General features: G+C 47.3%; 1 long non-coding RNA gene across 1 annotated transcript; it reads left to right on the top strand.

Moving 5' to 3' along the window:
* Nucleotides 1–4,542: 4,542 nt before the first annotated feature.
* LOC146960839 (uncharacterized) lies at nt 4,543–10,600 on the top strand. Its single transcript, XR_015035355.1, has 5 exons — nt 4,543–4,775; nt 6,765–6,819; nt 7,225–7,309; nt 8,603–8,693; nt 10,536–10,600. It is a non-coding gene; the product is annotated as an uncharacterized LOC146960839 (long non-coding RNA).
* The last annotated feature ends 729 nt before the right edge of the window (nt 10,601–11,329 follow it).

Genomic DNA, 11,329 nt, shown 5'->3' with positions numbered 1-11,329 from the left:
CACTCACGGCTCTGGGGATAGCAGGAAGGGAGAGGAAGACAGCCGCCCGTAGGTTGGGGGAGGCAGCTGAGAGAGCCTCTTGCTGGGTTTGGAGTAGGAGGGAGGAGTTAAGCTGGGGGCCAGGAGAAGATGGGCAGTGACTGGCCATCACTGCCGACCCGCCAACTGGAGGGCGTTGTGGTTGAGGGTTGAAACGCCCAATGACAGTTGGACGCCACCTGATGACATCTTCTCCTGGCTGAAAGCTGCAGTCATGTTTCAAGTGACTGAAGGAGGTGGCAGTTGGTTGTATTTAATAGTTATTCCCCTGGTTTACCAGTGACTTCCAGGAAAGGCTGGATGGCAACCAAGGAAGTTTGGTGACGCTGGAGAGACAGCTGACCTCCAGGAAAGACTGGCGCGGGTGAGTGAGGCTAGCAACCCCACTCACAGCACTCGCAAGAGGGCACCGACCATTGCTACGAAACAGAACAATGAGCAATACCCCCAGAGTCTCCCGAGAGGGGGGGAGGATGAGAGACTCAACGGGATGGACACAACGGTAACGGCTATGGCAAGGACACGGATTACGAGACGGCTCACCCAAACCACACTAACGGGGGAAGTGCTAGAGGTAAAGTGCCATTGCGGGAAGATCTGCAAAAATGCAAAGGGACTTAAGATACATCAATCCAGAACCACCTGTGGAAGAGGGGAGAAACAGATGCAGCGCATAGTGGAGACACTTAGTGAGACGCAGGAGGACTCCAGTCAGGAAGCACCCCACAGTACTGGAGACCTCTCAGCATCTGTTCCACCCCAAAGTCAAAGGAGGGACTCTCCTAACACTACCCCAGGGACCCAACCTATGAGAGAGAGGGTGAAATGGCCCCCAGCAAATGACAACACAGCATGGAACAACCTAGACCAGGACCTCGATAGAGTTCTAGAGACCACATTGGCAGGAACAGTGGAAAGGAAAATCGACAGTATGACAACATTCATCCTCACCATGGCCAGAGAGCGCTTTGGCATAGAGGAGAAGAGACACCGCAGCGGAACTCCCGGTATTCGACCTAACAGGAGAGCAAGAGAAATCATGCAGTTGAGAAGGGAAATCAAGACTCTCACCAAACGGTACAAGCAAGCTAGTTCAGAAGAAAAGGAGGGCATAAAAGAGCTGACCACGGAGCTGCGAGGACAGCTGCGCAGACTGAGAAAAGCTGAAAGGTCTCGGAGGCTGAGAAAGGAGAAGGAGGCCAAGCGAGCTCAGTTCATCAAGGACCCATACAGGTTCACCAAAACCCTGTTGGGCGAAGCAAGATCTGGGAGACTCACTAGCCCCAAAGCAGCTGTGGAAGAGCACCTCAAAGAGAGCCACAGTGATACGCTTAGGGACCAAGCCTTGGTTGTACACCCAAGGATTGGAGGAAGCGTAGCTCCTGAGGACGAGCTTGACATCAGAGAGCCAACGTGGAGAGAAGTCCAGGACATTGTACAGAAAGCCCGGTCATCATCTGCCCCAGGACCAAGTTCTATACCCTATAAGGTATATAAAAGATGTCCGATGCTTCTCCGCAGGTTATGGAAACTGTTGCGGAAGATATGGGCGAAAGGCATAATTCCATCATCCTGGAAGAGAGCAGAAGGGTGCTTTGTACCTAAGGAAGTGGACTCGTCGGAAATCAGCCAGTTCCGGACCATTTCTCTCCTGAGCGTTGAATGCAAGATATTTTTCTCTGTCCTGGCAAGGAGGCTGGCCGCTTACATGGTGAAGAACAAGTACGTCGATACATCAGTCCAGAAAGGCGGTATCCCAGGCTTCTCGGGGTGTCTGGAACACACAGGCATCCTCAGTCAGCTGATCCGGGAGGCCAAGGAGACGAAGGGCAACTTAACAGTTGTCTGGCTCGACCTGGCCAACGCATATGGATCAATCCCTCATGACCTTATCGACGTAGCTATGGAACACTACCATATCCCCCACCACATCAGGGGAATGATCACCAACTACTTCGGAGGATTCAAGCTACGGTTCCAAACCGCCCATTTCACAACCCAGTGGCAGGTTCTGGAAAAGGGGATCATCACGGGCTGTACAATCTCCCCCATCTTGTTCGTAATGGGAATGAACCTGCTCATAACAGCTGCAGGGAAGGAATCCAGAGGGCCAAAAATGGAGTCTGGCATCCGTCAACCTCCAATAAGAGGCTTTATGGATGACCTCACCATAACAACCTCAACCCATGTACAAGCAAGGTGGATTCTGAAAGCACTCGAGGATGTGGCAACATGGGCTCGAATGATGTTCAAACCGAAGAAATCAAGAAGTATGGTGATCAGGAATGGTAAAGTAACAGGCAAGTTTCAGCTACAAGTCCAAGGGGAGGCTATACCATCGATTGAGGAAAATCCAATCAAGTGTCTTGGCAAATGGTACGATTCATCCCTCAATGACAGAAGCAGTGTCTCCATGACAGAGAAGCAGGCTGAGGATTGGCTAAGGAAGATCGAGAGCTCAGGCCTACCAGGAAAGTTCAAGGCCTGGCTCTTCCAGCATGGACTACTACCAAGAGTTCTGTGGCTACTGACGATTTATGAAGTGGCGATGACAACAGTGGAAGGAATCGAGAGGAGAGTGAACAAACACCTCCGCAGATGGCTTGGTATTCCACCAAGCTTCATGTTAGTAGGGTTGTACATCAGGTCCGGTCAGTTACAACTACCCCTATCATCGGTGGTTGAAGAGTTCAAGATGGCAAAGTGCAGGGCTGTGATGATGTACAGAGACTCCACCGACGAGAAAGTCTGGGGAGCACGCGTCACCATAAGATCTGGACGAAAATGGGCAGCAGACACTTCAGTTGCACAGGCAGAAAGCCTGCTGAAGTTGAAGGACATCATCGGGAACCAGTGCTTGGGGTGGCAGGGACTTGGCTCCACCCACTTTTAACAGTGGGGGAAAGCAGATCCTAGGCAGAGGAGAGACATCCAAGCCGAGGTCCGGCAGCTCGAGGCGGAAGGAAGAAGGGCCAGGGCCGTAGAACTTGGATCACAAGGAGCCTGGACGAAGTGGGACCTGCCAAAGTGGAAGATCACCTGGCCTGAACTCTGGAGACTGGAGCCTTTCCACATCTCTTTCCTGCTCCGTTCAGTGTACGACACTCTTCCAAGACCAATAAACCTGCAGAGGTGTGGAATGAGGGAGGACCACCTGTGCAGGCTATGCGGAGAAAGAGGAACAATGGTGCACATCCTGGCTGGGTGCAAGACTGCTCTTAGCCAAGGGGGGTACCGCTGGCGCCACGACAAGTTCCTCAGAGCACTGGCTGACATCTTGGAGCAGGAGAGACGGAAAAAGCGTCAAATCCATGTGAGACCACCACCATCTATTCAGTTCATCAGGGCTGGGGAAAAACCATCATCCTCCAAGAAGACCAAGACGGGCCTCCTGCAGACAGCACCATCATGGGAGATGAGGGTGGACCTGGGAAAGAAACTACATTTTCTTCAGGTTGTCCAAACCTCCCTGAGGCCCGACATAGTCATCTGGTCTGAGGAAGCCAAGAAGATCATCCTGATTGAACTGACGGTCCCTTGGGAAGACGGATGTGTTGAGGCCTCAGAAAAAAAAGCCACAAAAGCACCAGGACCTGATCCAACAATGCAGGGACAAAGGGTGGCAGGCCTGGCTATTCCCAGTTGAGGTCGGGTGCAGGGGCTTCCCTGCACAGTCCATGTGGAAGACACTCAGATAGCAGGAAGGGAGAGGAAGACAGCCGTCCGTAGGTTGGGGGAGGCAGCTGAGAGAGCCTCTTGCTGGGTTTGGAGTAGGAGAGAGGAGTTAAGCTGGGGGCCAGGAGAAGATGGGCAGTGATTGGCCATCACTGCCGACCCGCCAACTGGAGGGCATTGTGGTTGAGGGTTGAAACGCCCAATGACAGTTGGACGCCACCTGATGACATCTTCTCCTGGCTGAAAGCTGCAGTCATGTTTCAAGTGACTGAAGGAGGTGGCAGTTGGTTGTATTTAATAGTAATATTTTTAAACAAAGGTGAGTCTGGTGCTCAGAGTTCATATCCGACACGTCACTTACAAAGTGAACGTTACAAAATAACGTTAGTGAAGTGGCTGCGTGGAGCGGAGCTGCTGTGAGATGAGACAGCGACGGTGACGGTGACAGTTGTGCCACCGTTTGATCCTCCGTCGCTCACGTAGTGAGGACGGGACAGCCTCACACATTTGTATACAATGTCTGTTTTTCCTCTCTTGATTTCTTATTGGCTCGGTTCAGTTTCTGCCGGTAGGAAAACGTGAAATCTGGTGTTTATCTCGCGCTTCCTCGCTTGCCCTCGTATCGATCCGCATAGAAATGAATGTTATTGTAGTGGCTATATGAAAACAAGAACTAGTGAGGGGGGAAAAAAACAGACGCACGGACACCTCAAAAATTAAACACTGTAACGCCTGTGACAGTGACCACAGCTGGCCACAGCTGACCACGGTAGTCCAGCTCAGCCCCACCCCACACAGCAGGAGACTCCGACGCGGATCCGCATTCAAGTCACCAAACCCGCGTGACTGTCACATTCGTTTGGCCGCCGCCTAGAGGATCAGCCCCGCCTCCAGGCAGAGCCGTTATTCTACCGTCAAACAGCGGATCCCGAACGGACCCGTGTCGGACGTGTGGACACGGACGCGCCTTTACTGTAACGGTCGAACACAGTAGTCCACACCGAGCCGAGACTAGAGGAGTCATCTTTCTTTGCTGGGACACGGTTGTGCTGAAGCCTCTAGTAAGTTTATTTATTTATTAATGTATTGCGACATTCACAGTAAACATTGGCCTTTGTGTTTTTAATCGTCATGTATATTAATGCTTGTAATGACGTTGTTTGATATTAGCACTGTTAGAACTTTTGTAGTTTTGTGCAACAGGCTAGGTTAGCTTCTAGCTGAGATGTGATGATGCACGTCTGTAGCTATTTTGTTTTAAAATGGGATAGCAATTTCGGGAGAATATGTTGTGGTTGTGTGACTAAAAAAACACACATTGTTATTTGGTAACGTTATGGTTATCTGTTTTAATGTATCGCAGCTGTTATGCTGTGTAACGTTAGCCTATGCTAGCGGTAACTTAGCTGCTATTTCTCCGACCTCGACCTCCCATTTCCTCGATTTAAGTAGGCTATGCCCGGTGTTCCGACTCCCAGTAATTACGAGTCGCCCTCTTCATACACATTACGGTGTTTTTTTTTTTAAATAATTATTTTCTTTTCTTTAAAGCAGAACTTTGCAAGTCGGCCGGAAATAGCTCGCTCCTTCGTTGGTTTCTCTTTTTTTCCCTCTCCGGAGCTCCCCCACAGTTCTGGGAGGCACATGTCACTGTCGTAAAACCTCGCCGCCGCCACCTCCTCCACCCCCCCTACACGTGCTTGTGTTTACTGCTGTTTGCTAAGCCCTGCTAACACCGAGCTAACGCTAACGCTAACGCTAACACCGAGCTAACGCTATGCTAACACGGAGCTAACGCTAACACGGAGCTAACGCTAATACAGCCACACACAGGCACAAAGACACAGACATACACACACAGGAATAAAGGTTCCAAAACGCGAAGGTGTGTGTGTGTGTGTGTCATGATTACATTATCTTATAAAAGACCCATGGTGTGTGTATCTGTGTTAGCATTAGCTCCCCGTTAGCCACAAGCTGAACTTCATCAGTAAACTTTTCATGTTACCATGGTTTCCTCCGACTTTCCGAACTCAAACCAATCACGATTCATGACATGCATGACGTCATATGCGTTCTTATCTCGTACTGCCGTAAGGCAGTTTCTCGCGATACTTCTATCCATTGACGAGATTTGTAACACCGAGACGGACGACTGATCTTGCAAGTGCGGTTTTCAGCCAGTGGGGGGGGTGAGCGCATTGGCCTAGACCCCATTCACTTCATAACAGGTCACTCAACCATCACAGTGACTCTGAGCTACAATAATTACAGCCCAAATCCTGCATAGTTCTGCTTTAAAACTAACTAGCCGTTAGCGGCTAGTTAGCCGGCTAGTTAGCCGCTAACGGCTAGTTAGCCGCTCGGCTTTTATTTAAAAAATAAAAAACACCGTAATGTTTATGAAGAGGGCAACCAACTCCAACGTTACGGAGTTTAGAATGACTTTTTTAAGCCTCTCTTTGCTCCTCATGTCGTAATTCTCCGTGACTTTTCGCTAGCCGAGCGGCTAACGGCGCTGTTGTACTGTATATCAGCACGGGTGTGATTCGGTCGTAGGCACGAGGCCGCACACCCGTGCTGATGTACAGTACAACAGCACTCCCTCTGCCTTTATTCATCCCACGACGGGGAAATTCACAAGTTACAGCAGCAGTACAAACACACTCACACATGCCATGCACACTGGCAATATTAATGTTTAAGCTTGTCAGTGCTTTATGATGATTAATATATGCTGAGAAACAAGATAAAATTGTAAATCAAGCAGGAAAGACCAATAATTTGTGTTTAATGAATCAAATATAATCAGATATTGTTTTGGTCATAAATAGGCTATGTTTAATTCGCTGGGGAGGAGGGGCGGGCACACAGCTTTTCTTTTTTTTTAAACTTTTTTTTTTAAATAGTGAGGGCTGTCATTTTTGCTAAGCTTAAGTCAACTAAAGTTAGCTATTTTGTGTCTTCTATGTCCTGCCTTGAGTTTATGTTGTCTACACACCCACATACTTGACTTTTTTTTCAACATTTTTTCTATTTTTACTGTGCAGATAATCCTCCAGCTATGCCAATATTTGACATGTCTCTGGGTGCTGCTGTGTAGTGGTGAGTATTAGCCTACTATTCAATTGCTTTTGTTGGTTTTAGGGATGCACATTTTGAATTTTTTTTCTGACTGATGATAACCAACGCTTGTTAACCGATATGATTACAATGCTCTCGGGGGCGATCACTTTTTCTCTTTTGCGCAGCTCTGTTGTAACAGGTGATGCAGATCGATGTCCCTGTAGGCTACATTTGTTGTCTGGCCTTCTTTTATGATATTATTCCTTTTTTAATATTGTGAGTAAAGATAATTACTGCAAGTCCTATTGCCTTTAAGATTCTAATGTTCATTTTTTTTGTTGAAACTATTTTGGAGAGATATGTCTAATAATCAGTCTTCATTACAACACAAAATAATATGGCACCACAAACTAAACCAATTTCCATTTGTCTTTCTTTCTCTAGTGAATGTGGCAGTGTAAAGGGTGTTCAGTTGCTGTGCAATATTTGACATGTCTCAGGGTGCTGTGTCAAAGGCTCTGCAGTAGTGGTGAGTACCGTATTGATCCGAATATAAGACGACCCTGAATATAAGACGACCCCCCTTTTTCAAGACCTGTCTTTGGAAAAATACCTTTTTCAGACAAAATCAAAGAAAAAATTAATCTTTTTAAAATCATGTTTTCAGTATCTGTGAAATAACGTTCTGGTAGATTGTAGCGCCCACTGATCTCTCTGAATGTGTGTAGGTGTGTGTCCATCTCTCTTGCGCTCTGTTTACACAAAAAGGCACACGCATCAATTGCGGTGTTTTATTTTGAAAATTGTTTTGATTTTAAAAGTTGAGCGGATTCTCTCGTGTTTCTTTGTTTGACCTGCCTGGCTTGACGCAATCGCTCGCAGCTCGCGCACAAAATAGACCAGACACCGAAACGATTGCTGCAGGACGTCTGGTGTGAACAACACAATCGTTTAACATGAGCCCCGAAAGGAAACTGGCTCAGCTTCTCGGCGCTTCGCAGGTATTCGGCGCCTCCGCGTCCGGTGTGTCCGGTGTGTCCCTGTCCCCGGCGACAACGCGGCCGTAGCCGCTGTGATATGACGCCCCCGCCCCCGGAGGAACTGTGAAGGAGTCAGCTGTGATTAAAATGACCTAAACCGAGTGGAGTTGAGCTGTGTGGCAGCGCTCTGCTGTGTGGCGAAGGGGCAACACACACACACACACACACACACACACACACACACACACACACACACACACACACACACACACAACACACACACACACACACACACACACACACACACACACACACACACACACACACACACACACACACACACACACACACACACACACACACACACACACACACGCGCGATCATCCTCTCAGACGCAGCTGCATCTCTGCAGGTGACTGGCGTGTGAGTGAGGAAGAAAAGCCCTGACTTGCTTGGACAGACGTTGTTTGATGTCACCCGCTGATTTGCATATATAAATATCTAGACCCCGAATATAAGACGACCCGTCTTTTTCAGACTTTTTTTGACGGAAAAAATATCGTCTTATATTCGGGTCAATACGGTATTACTAAATCAGTTGTTGTTTTCTGAGTTTATTGTTTTTTTTTCATTTATGTATATTATTTTTAAACAATTACTCAGTAATGAAAAAGAAATAGGGGGCATCATTGCACCAATGGATGAAGTAAATATATTCTCTGGGTTGGGGGTGTAACAACTGATTGTCTTCAAGACAAAAATGCCTTTTACCAGGACAAATGAGAATTTTCACAGACATGAACTCAAACAACACAACTTCTCCTCTGCTTTTCTGCCGTAGGATGATGACGTGGATCTGGGAAGAGAATGCGTCCTAAAGACCCTCTGCGTTTACCTGAATGAGGACCCGGAGAATCTATTGAGAGTATGTGGTAAGTATTACTTAGGTTTAGTATGTTGAGATGTTATCTTTCGTATTTTATATAAACTTTAAAACATCTACTCATTGTAATTACTTTACAGTCAGCTAAGTTGTAGGATAATATGGTAGTGCTCTTAATATCAAAGTGTGTGTTTATTTTTCATTAAAGGGATAGTTCGGGTCTTTTGATATCTATCTATACCCTTGTTTTAGCACAGAGCTAAAGGGAGAGCTTTATGAACCTGATGTGATGCTGAACCTCATCAGATGGAGTTCCATAGACTGTAGGAAAGAGGTTAGAGCAGAGAAGAGTGATCGTTGCAGCGCAGTCCATGGTGGAAGATCAGACCAACAAATATACAGACAGACAGCGTGCATCACCTCCAAGGATGGTGCTGCTGGAAAAAAAAAAGAACAGCACTCCTCTGCAGCCAGCTGACGTGTAGCTCACCTGCAGCTGTCAGAGGATCCTCGCTCTTTCTTTAGCCTGGCGTTTGGATGCACTTTGTTCAACATGTGAAGATCTAACCACCATCTGACCACCGGTCAGCTGAGCCAGCTAACAGAGTGGACGTGGCTGGTGTGTAGGCTCGCTATTTTATAACGGCAAGAAAAAATAATCGTCCTGATAGTGTGTGTACATTTGTCCGGCTGATCTTCCATCACGGACTGCGCTGCATTACTGATCATCACCCGGTCACCCTGTCTGTCACAGCTGCAGCTGTGGTCTAACTTCAGCTTGTTGCTTCCCTGTCCCTCCTCTCTGTGTCTGCCCGTTCTAACTCCATCTGACGAGGTTCAGCATCACATCAGGTTCATAAAGGTCTCCCCTTGGCTCTGTGCTAAAACAAGGGATGGCTTCATCACTTGTGTCATAATCAGATTACGTGAACTATCCGAGCAGTAAACTCAGTGAAACAGCTGATGGAAATGCGCACAGCCGTCTAGAGGCGGCAGCGCGCAGTGATACGGAGGGAGAGAAAATAGCAGCAAGCGATTGTGAGGTCAGACTTTTTTGTGGACAACGGTTTTGTGATGCAAATGTATCACTCTTTTGAACGCATATTGTTTTGAGAAGTAAAACGCTTTATTTTCGTGACCCCAGCCAACTAACCGGACTACATTCGTCAGCACCGCAAACTCTCAAAGTGTGAGAGAGAGAATTAAACAGCCTATTTATTATCAGTTACTATGACCAAAACAATATTTGATTCGTTAAACATAAATTGGTCTTCCCTGTAGGATTTGTTTTATTTACAATCTTATTTCTCAGCATATAGGCCTATTAATTATCATGACAACATAAAGCACTGACGAATAAGCCTAAACATTGATACAGGACTCTGTAACACAACTCATCACACATTCATGCTCTCCCTGTGTGATCATCTAGGAAGCAGACAGTCTGAGGTTGAAGTTTAGGTGACACTGTGACAGGTCTCTGTACGTCTTGACCACATGTCAGCTGTTCAGCTGTAGTAGAGGAGAACTCAGCTGTTTTTAGCTCCACCGCACGTAGCGTTTTTTTTTTTTTTTTTAGGAGCTCCGGTATATTGCGGCTTTATGCGGGAGGACACGCAATAAACTACAGCTGATCCAATGTATTTATCTGAGCTTGGTCACCGTGAGAGGCGCTTTGAGCTGCGTTCATATTAAGTTACACCTGACGCAGGACAGGGCATTTTGACAGGTCTGCGCTCACATCAGCTGTGTTTATTTACCCTCACCCTGTCACATAAGCGATCAGCTGTTTTTTTTGTTTTTTTTAACGTTTGATGTCTTTTTTTCTTTTTGCTCGAAATTAAACATGGTATGACCTTGACTCCCTATATATCTGTCTGTTTGATTACAGGTGCTGTAAGAAAAAATACAGTGACAGGTCAGCCACAGATGACGAGGTGACCAAACACGCCATCCACCTTGTGGCAGATTGTGCAGCGAGGAGACGTGTCCCGCCTCCATCCACGCGAGAACCCCAGTAGCATGTACTTTAAAAGAATAAACAATATTTGTATTGAACTTCTTGTCGTTCACCAGTTATTCATTTTCTGATATTTTAGCTTCACATTTCATTGAAGTTGTAGCCTCATTTTGTACAGTTAATTGATGTCTTGACTTCAACCTTTTCTGTATATTGACAATAGTGTTGAGTTAAAAATGCAAGGCAATGCAGATTTAAGCTTGGTGTAGAAGTCTAGGCTAGGCATAGTTATAGTTTTAGTTTAAGCTATTTTATGGAGATTTTGAAAATGATGAACGGGTCCAAAACGGACCCGGGCAGAGGGTTTTTTTGCGTCCGTTTCGGATCCGCGGCGGATTTGCGTGTCCCGAACGGACCCGGGCCAGAGGTAATTTATAAGTCCGTTGCGGGTCCCAAACGGATCCGGGCCAGAGGGTTATTATGAGTCTGTTGCGGATCCGCGGCGGATTTGCGGGCCCTGAACGGACCCGCCGCGGAGGTATGATTTAAATCGCGGATGCGGACCGGATGCAGCGCGGATCCAGGACGGGTCCGCGATCCGCCTTCGTTGCGGATCCGTCACAGAGAGCAAGTGGACTCCGATACGGGTCCGTTTCGCGGGTCCGTTCCGGAAGCCGCGCTACATCCGCGGCGGGTCCGCGGCGGACTCCTTTTGCTATGTGGGA

Source organism: Trachurus japonicus, unplaced genomic scaffold, assembly GCF_045865225.1.
Source record: "Trachurus japonicus isolate A0001 unplaced genomic scaffold, Traja_1.0 AP029934.1".
Classification (NCBI taxonomy): domain Eukaryota; kingdom Metazoa; phylum Chordata; class Actinopteri; order Carangiformes; family Carangidae; genus Trachurus; species Trachurus japonicus.
Note: the sequence above shows the minus strand (reverse complement) of the source record. Positions and strands in the feature narration are given on the sequence as shown.